At 41.0% G+C, this 8,211-nt stretch overlaps 1 protein-coding gene across 2 annotated transcripts in view; it reads left to right on the top strand.

Annotated features, from left to right (window-relative positions):
• Nucleotides 1-2,174: 2,174 nt before the first annotated feature.
• Nucleotides 2,175-8,211, top strand: part of LOC146816669 (adhesion G protein-coupled receptor F5-like) — a 675,219-nt gene continuing 669,182 nt past the window's right edge. Inside the window, exon 1 of one of the 2 annotated variants that reach the window (XM_085610569.1) lies at nt 2,175-2,717. The gene's annotated coding sequence lies outside the window, so the exon portion shown is untranslated. The remainder of the gene's footprint in view (nt 2,718-8,211) is intronic. The other variant, XM_085610570.1, reaches the window with a different exon arrangement.

The following is an 8,211-nucleotide window of genomic DNA, read 5'->3' as shown; positions in this document are numbered from 1 at the left end:
ACTGAGTCTAAGGACTCTGTGTATTACTCTGGTTTACATGAACTATACAAGGCTAGATTTGTTCCTTGGGATAGATGATGTTAGGAGGCTGGTCTATGATGCTAAATATCTGGCCCATTCTATATCAGATCTCATCCTGATCAGATTGCTATAAAATGTGGGGAAGACATATCAATGGTGCCATTGTGGCATTTACAGCTGGAGTCACTTGGAGAGGCTGTATTTCATACACCATTCTGGGATCATCTAAATAAATACTTTAGTGAAAATGATTGATCTGCTTTTATGACTGCAGTTGAATGGGATGCCTTCAAGGTGTAATTAAGGGGATGTGTATTAAGTCAGTGAAGTGACTTTATAAGCTACAATGTCGTTTGGCTACCAATAGCGATTTTGCGGATAATAATTGAATGAGGGTCACACACCTGGGTAAAATCTGCTATCAAGCAGTGTTGGCTAACACCATTGAGAGAAGGATAAATCTGGTGGCTTGTTGGAATGACTGTTGAGGAGTAATGCAGGGCAAAGGCAGTTATGTGCTATATTCACCCCCACCGTGGAGATACTGAGTTCTCAGGAGGAGAGTACTCTGTGTTTACACAATCAGTACACTGCACTACCTTTGAATGTGGATGGTATGCTGAAATATCTGGATTCTATCCTACTCCCACAGATTACTGCGGACGAGGCAGAGATCTCTGGGGCTGCAATTTCCCCTAAGGAATCAAGGAAAAAATATCCCAGCTCACAAATGGCTTCCCATTGGAGTTTTTTACAACTTACCTGGCACAATTGATCCCAAAATCACAAAAAATATATGCTGAAGCATATGACTTGAGGCTACTGCCAATGTTCACTAGGGAGTCCTTATTGGTGATAGTTCTAAAACCTTGCAAAGACCACTCAGATTTTTCATATTGTGGCACATTTAGTACAGGGCGATCAAACTGGGTTTATTCCTGGTCGCAATTCACACCTGAATCTTTGTTGTCTATTTCATGCTGTGGACCTAGAGTCATGGTTAGATACACTTGGCTCTGGGGTCCCTGAGTATAAAGGTATTTGAATTTATAATTTGACATAATTTACCCCTATCTGTTCGAGGTTCTTAACCGAGCAGCTTTCCATGATTATGGGCTATGCAGAACAAGCCTTCTATAGACCTTTGATGTGAGTTTGAAGTAGTCATGTTGTCTCTCAGCAGTGTCCTATCTCCTGCGGTAATAGACAGGATACCCGGTATTGTTCGCATTGGTGATGGAAACTTTGGTAGTGAGCTTCTAGTTGAGATCTGAAGAGTAGGGTATATATGCCTTCCAGTAAGAGATAAAATCTTTGCATTATAAGCAGACAACACCCTATTGGTCCTTTGAGACTCACTACGCCATCTGATGGGAGTGATGCTTGAACTAATGAATTTTGTTAATTGTTCTGGAATGAAAATTAACTTGTACCGGTTGTGTATTTTACCACTTCAACTGAAGATGCCTTCTGAGCATTTGGGACTGGTTGACACAATATTTATAATGGAGGCAGAGTCATTCTGATACTTGGGGATTCAGATCTATTAAGAGAATGTGCGAATCGGGACTTTGCAAGCTGAGAAAACTTAGTATGGCCCGAAGTGACTTTGTATTCCAAAAGTGTGCAAATGAGCAGACAGTCACCTACAGTTTGTTTAACAATTACCTCCTAAGCTCCTAACTTTACCTTTGTAAAGGTAAAGTCGCCTTGCCAGACCCACTTGCCTTGAACTGGAGAAGACTGAAGATAGAAAGAGAGCTGCCCTCAGTGTTATTTTTTTATAGTTATGAAATATATGACAAACATATCTCCAAGGATTAGAATTGCATTTAACAGAGAATGTTTGCATCATGACATGAACATAGGTGCTATACATTAACCACTGTGTGTTGCTGTGTTTGTGTGTGGTGTACTGTTGAAACTGGTTTATAGTCCCCAAGAAGAAATGGGGAAGTCAATTAGGAAAATGTAATTGGCGTCATTCTAGGCAGAATAGTTACAGCATCGGACACATTTGCATTGCATTACATATTTTTGAGGAGCAGAAAGATAAAGTTATTTTCCTAGAATCACACTATGTTTGGCCATGCGCCAAAGCCCTCACGGGCCTGAGATGGAATATAATGAACCCCAAAAAAATATTCTTCTTCAGTTGCCTATGGACTGCGACCTTGGTTAGAGATCTGAGTATGCCTGGAGACCTTGGTTTGCTGTAGAGCTCTGCATTCTGCTATGCCTGCCGGAGTACACTGAGACAGAAACTAACAACCTGGTAGCTCTGTGTTCCTGAAGACAGGCCAGACTGATGCCTGCATGATAGTGCCCGTGTCCAGTTCTGAGCTGCACCCTAGTGAGAAAGCAGCGTCTGACCATTCGCCGCCCCAGATGCTATGAACAGCTGGACTGGATCTGTTAGACCTATCCTGAAGACGTACTGAAAATTAAATTGGTAGTAAGTACTCCTATTGCCAGCAATGTACTTCAGAGGATTATTTCTACAAGTGGACAGACTTTAATTTTGTGAGTAAAACCCCATATGCCAGAGTTTGACCAGGTGGCGCTTTCCTGGGTGGATTCTGAAAGACCTTGTCCTGATAAGAGATGCATGAAGCTCACGAAGGGTAGCTCATATTGCATGAGTGTTATCATCGCGCCCTGAACCTGTGTGCACTGCAAAGAACCTGCAAGAAGAGGTGAGCAGTGTCCGGAGGGTTTGTTTTGGGTGTCTGCTTGTGGAATGATGGTTGTCCTTTCTGCTGCATTTGTTTTCAAGATTTCTGCTGGGCGTTCCCTCAGATCATATCAGACACATAGAAAATGACTTGGAAATGTTTTATTTTGAGGAAATTGAGTCTATTATAAACTTAATAGAAAACAGCAATAATTACCATACACAATAATTATCAAGAAATGATTTAAGAGAGAAAGAGACAAAGTGTAACCACAAACTACGAAGCAAATGAGAGTTTTCCCAGAAAATATTTTCCCAGTTTATCAACACATTCATAAAAGTTATCACAGACTCTGCCAAACTTGATTCTGTTGCCAAGGCGAGAGTAAAGCAAAGCTTTAGCAAGAGCAAAGCTTCATTATTGGCTTCCATGAAAGAGCGCGTCTTCAGTGAACCCCAATCCCAGGCCCTCCCTCCACCCCCAAAAATCGTTCTCCAAGCTGGCAACTCCTCTAACCCTGCCGAAGGATATAACCAGGAAAAGCCGTGCAATGGTCAGGAGCTATCATTGTGCCAAAAGCATTTCCGGTCTATGAGAAATGACTGTACAAACATCTTTGAACTCCTGGCACTCATAGATCACTTGATATCAATTCCTAAGAATGGCAATGTTTGTTACTCGAGGGTGAGGTTAAATATGGCACAGACATTGTAATGTTAAAATTGACTTTTGATGGGAGAGAATGAAAAAAAACCTCTCCAGCTTTGAAGGCAAGGAAGAAAGGGTTTATGCCTGAATGACATTAGCAAAAATATCGAATGGCTGAAATACAGGGGTTGTAGGTGGGTGTAGATTGTCTTTTATTAACTCCAATATGATTATACTTTAATAAATGGTACTTAGGAGACCAAGGGGCATATTATCAAGCCCCTATCGCCACCACAACGTCACTTTTTGTGACGTTGTGGTGGCGATAGGGTCAGCTCCCTATTATCAAGGCAGCGTTAAGCCACTTAACGTGGCTTAAAGCCACATTAAGTGGCTTAACGTTGCATTGATAATAGTGTCCCTTTCATGCTAAATTTAGGGTGAAAGGGGGCGTGCAGTGGGTGTTGTGGTGGGCGTTCCACAGCAACACCCATTCACTTTGACGCTGCCACCTATTATAAAGAGAGGCAATAATGGGTGGCAGCGCCGAACTTAAGACGAGGAAAATCCTGGTCTTAAGGTGCTTCATTTCTCCTCGTTTTTGCTTTTTCCATGTGTGCTGCCGAAAAAGCAAAATGCCATGGTTTGTTTATGTACAGGAAGGTGTCCCTTCCTGTACATAAACAAACCTTTTCTTAAAATGCCATTTTGTAACGTATATGTGTGCTGCGTGAAGCAGCACACATATGGTGCAGCCCGAAGTGGTGATGAGAGGTGTTAAGCCAAGGAGGCTAACGCCTCTCACTGCCACTTCCTAGATAATATGCCCCCAAATTTCTGTCAGACGATATTTTCGATATTATATTCTTAACTGGGGAATGATAGAAGTAATATTTTGGGAGTTAAATGATACATGACTACAGCAACTCTGTAAAGAGAGAATTTACTGCATTTGATTCCTATTTTCGTATCTTCTTTTCTACTATCTCCATGGTTTGCCATTTTGTTTGTAACTGAGCTCATGTGGTCATGAGCTGCTTTTGTATAAAACCCCAAAAAAGGTAGAGCTTGTGGGTTGTATGATATTACAACGCATTCCGTTACAACGCATGCCTTTACCACGCATGCGTTACAACGAGAATGCCATTAGTACGCATAACCTTTACCACGAAAATGCCTTTACCACACATGCTTTTACAACATTTTTCGTTGTTAAACCATGCATGTTAATGACATGTTCTTGCTAAAGGTTATCTCCGATCCCTTCTCCATTTCCATATACTGCTCCGATTCCCACCCACAAACCCTTTTATTAAATACCCCTCCCTTTAACCCTAATATTTTACCCCTTCTCTACACAACCCCCTCATCCCTTATTTTAGTTTTTTAATACTAATATTCCCCTTACTTCTCCAAGCTCTCCTCCCCAAGCTCTTCCGAATTCATGATGCACGTCGTTAAGAGGAACCGGAAGTGTCTTTCCAGTTCCTCTAATGACACCGATTTCCTCCACATCGCGACTTCAACTGGTGAGTTTGTTTTTGGGAGTGGAGACCCCCCCAACCCCCCTTCTTATCGCCTGTTTAAATATTTTTTGGGGAGGGAAGACCCCCCCAAGCCCCCTTACCTTTACCACACATGCCTTTACTACATATCTTGTAGTAAAGGTATGCGTGCTAAAGGTTATTCGTGGTAACCACGCATGCGTTGTAATGCATGCGTGGTTAATGTTATGCATGGAAACGGCTGCGTTGTAGTGGCCGTCTCCCGAGCTTGTGTTAGACGTGTCTCTCACAAGGGCTGGGTAAATATAATTGGCCAATACGGGCATTTATTTAAAGGGCTGATCTCTTGTCGTCAATTTACATAGAGGTTGGGAGAGCGGGTGAGATTAAGGTCAGTGCCTTCAGGCATCAGCTTGCATATATTTTTCATAGATTGGTGTGGCCTGGAAGGCCTGTCCAGCGAGGCCAAGGCGCTTTGTGAATGATTACATAGTACAATTTGCGTTCCCCTTACCATTTGGTGGTGGGGATCAGGTCGTCCTTTTGTTGAACTACAGATACAACATGACGCGATGCTTGCAATTACTACCAAATGTGTGCTCTTTAATGTTTTTACTTTTGCGGGTACAATTATATTTTAATTGCTGCTTGGATACCTTATCTCGTCATAAAGAAAGCATCTTTGTGCACTCACTTACTTTGCTGATTACAACGTGTTGTGGGATTTCCCTGCAGCATGGGATAGTGGGTCAGTCCACTTCAGCAATTGTCTCTCTTGCAGTGTGTATGGCGGTTTTTGTATGGCCACATGTCTACTTCATTATCTGAGCTTGTAGAAGTCTACTTTACTTAGCAGTGCTTTCTTCTTTCCATTCGTTATCCTTAGGTTAGTTATCATTTTGTGTTCAACTATGTCTTCTCTTTGCACCACTTGAAAGTGAATAACATCATTTATTTGTATCACTAAGACTATATTTTCTGTGCTGTATATTAAAACTATACCGATGTAGCAGCTCTACAGTTGCATTAACATTTTAAGCAGTTATTTGTTTCTAAAATATATTTAAAAACAATATTGCAAGAATATGGACACCATGTTAAAATTGTGGCAAGTGTTTTTTTAATTCTTTTATTTTGGTGACATATGCTTGCAATAAAAGCTAAAAAACGAATAAACGAACCAACTTTCAAAGACCACCACTATTGGCTTTATCAATGCTTGTTAAAAGAGCGCCTTTAAGATTCTCGGGAAAGGTAGCAAAGCTATAGAAATCAATTACGCTCTGCAAGACTAGCTGGAGACATTGTTAAGAGGGCTGCAAATTGTGTGAAAATTCATTCAGAGAAAGGGATTATTGAGAATCGAAGAAATGACAGTATCTGATATATTTTAAAAATTGGCAGAGAGTATCAGCAGTAGTAATTGGGAGCCGAATCTGTGTGCTGACAAGATCCACCAGTGTGAGTCCATAGAAAAAAAGGCATTATTTTTCAAAATGAAATATTTGTATATTTAGTGACTACAGAGAATTACTAAGGGGCATATCAACAACAACCGGCGATAATTATCGCTCAGCGCTCTTAGCGTGAGGATAATTATCGCCGGCTAGCGTGAATTTTTATCGCTGAGATAGCGTGCTATTAGCAACGCTTATCTCAATAGCGATAAAAATCTACACGCTAACAGGCTAATGTGTGATTATCGCTGGAAACCCAGCGATAATCACACGTTACCTTGTTGATAGGGACAGGCAAACTTAGCCATGATATCCTCCTTCCATAGGATATCATGGCTAAGTCTGAAAATTAGCAGACGTAAAAAAGCAGCGTTAACCGCGGTTAGCGCTGCTTTTTTTGTCTCTAACAGGGTTAGCGACATTCTTGATAATAGGAGAAATGTCGCTTAGCGACATTTCTCCTATAATTTTACTCTGGAACGCCCCCTTTGCATCTCATTAGAGATGCAAGGGGAAGCGTAGAGTAAAAGGGTGCTAACATGCAAATTTGCGTGTTAGCACCCTGTTGTTGATAGGGCGCTAGTTTTATCTCTGCTTTTTTTGGCTTTTAAAGGCAAAAAAAGAAGAGATAAATCCCTTGTTGATATGCCCCAGAATCCGTTTTTATGTGCATATTCGAGTCAAATTTTATAATACTGTACTGTGTTTTGAGCACCACCATATAGGAAAAGCATTATGAAATGGAGTAAATTAAGGTAGATATATTGACTGGAAGGGATGGAGAGTTTTTCACCTGCATTTATTAAAAAATAGCAAATTCCTACCATTCTCAAAGCATTTAAATAAACTGCGAGCAGTTGGGGATGCAGTTTGCTTAGCATTGATATATTAGTTAAGTAATAAAAAAAATGCAATTATTCATAGTGACAAAACCAACAGAATACGTAAGTGTTTAAACTTTCAAAAACTGCCATATTGTAGGCACAACATTTTAGCACTGCTTCTCACTCAGGCAGCAGGGCAGCAGATTAGCAGTCCTTTTTGCAGAGTAGCACAGCAGTCCTTCCGAGTCTTCCACAGATCCAGAGGTGTGCTGAATAGTTGGGTCTGATGGTCCAATATTTATACTTGGTGCTAGCTTTGAAGTAGGAGATGGTTCTGGGAAACCCCTTTGGGGACCACGGTACTCACCATTCTTAAGGAGGTAGCGTTGGTTACTTGAGGGAATACAATCGAATACTGCATACTGGGGTTGTGCAAGAAGCAGGGAGTGCAGGCTAGGTTTGCCAATCTGATGATACTCCTGGCGAAACTATCAATTACGATACGTTGGAAGTCTGCATTGCCCCCGACGGCTGAAAGTATGGAAATCAGGAGGGAGGAAAACAGAGGTTTGCGAAGGAATCCAATTGCATTGGAATGGGATGCAATGTTGGACTTGTTTATATCTACTGAACCTTCATTGCATTGAAATCCTACATCACTTAAAAGCTGAATAGTAAAATTATGGACTCAATAGCCAACAGACCCCATATGATCCCTACGTAATTGTATCATGTAACTTTGTAAGATGAGTGCCTGGAAGTATGTGCTACTACTTGTTTTGGCTGCCGTACCTGTAGATCAGTTTGCACAGTAGTGAGTCTGGGATGGGTGGGTTCTGTAGTCAATTGACACTGGGAGGGGGGTGGGATTCCTGTTGACTATGTTGATGTTTATTAAAATGTAGTAATGTAATTGTATTGATAATAACTTGCTGAACTGCTGAAAGCTTATTTCTTTTACTGCTACTGTATCATGTATGAGCTATCAGATTGTTCCTCTCGCTATTTTAGTTTGAAAACATACTAAAATATGTTTAAAAAAAAAAAAAGAAATGGTTCTGGAAGATTCCACCCATAGAGG

Source organism: Triturus cristatus, chromosome 6 (genome assembly GCF_964204655.1).
Source record: "Triturus cristatus chromosome 6, aTriCri1.1, whole genome shotgun sequence".
In the NCBI taxonomy this organism is placed as follows: Eukaryota; Metazoa; Chordata; class Amphibia; order Caudata; family Salamandridae; genus Triturus; species Triturus cristatus.
This window is presented reverse-complemented; position numbering and strand designations above follow the sequence as displayed.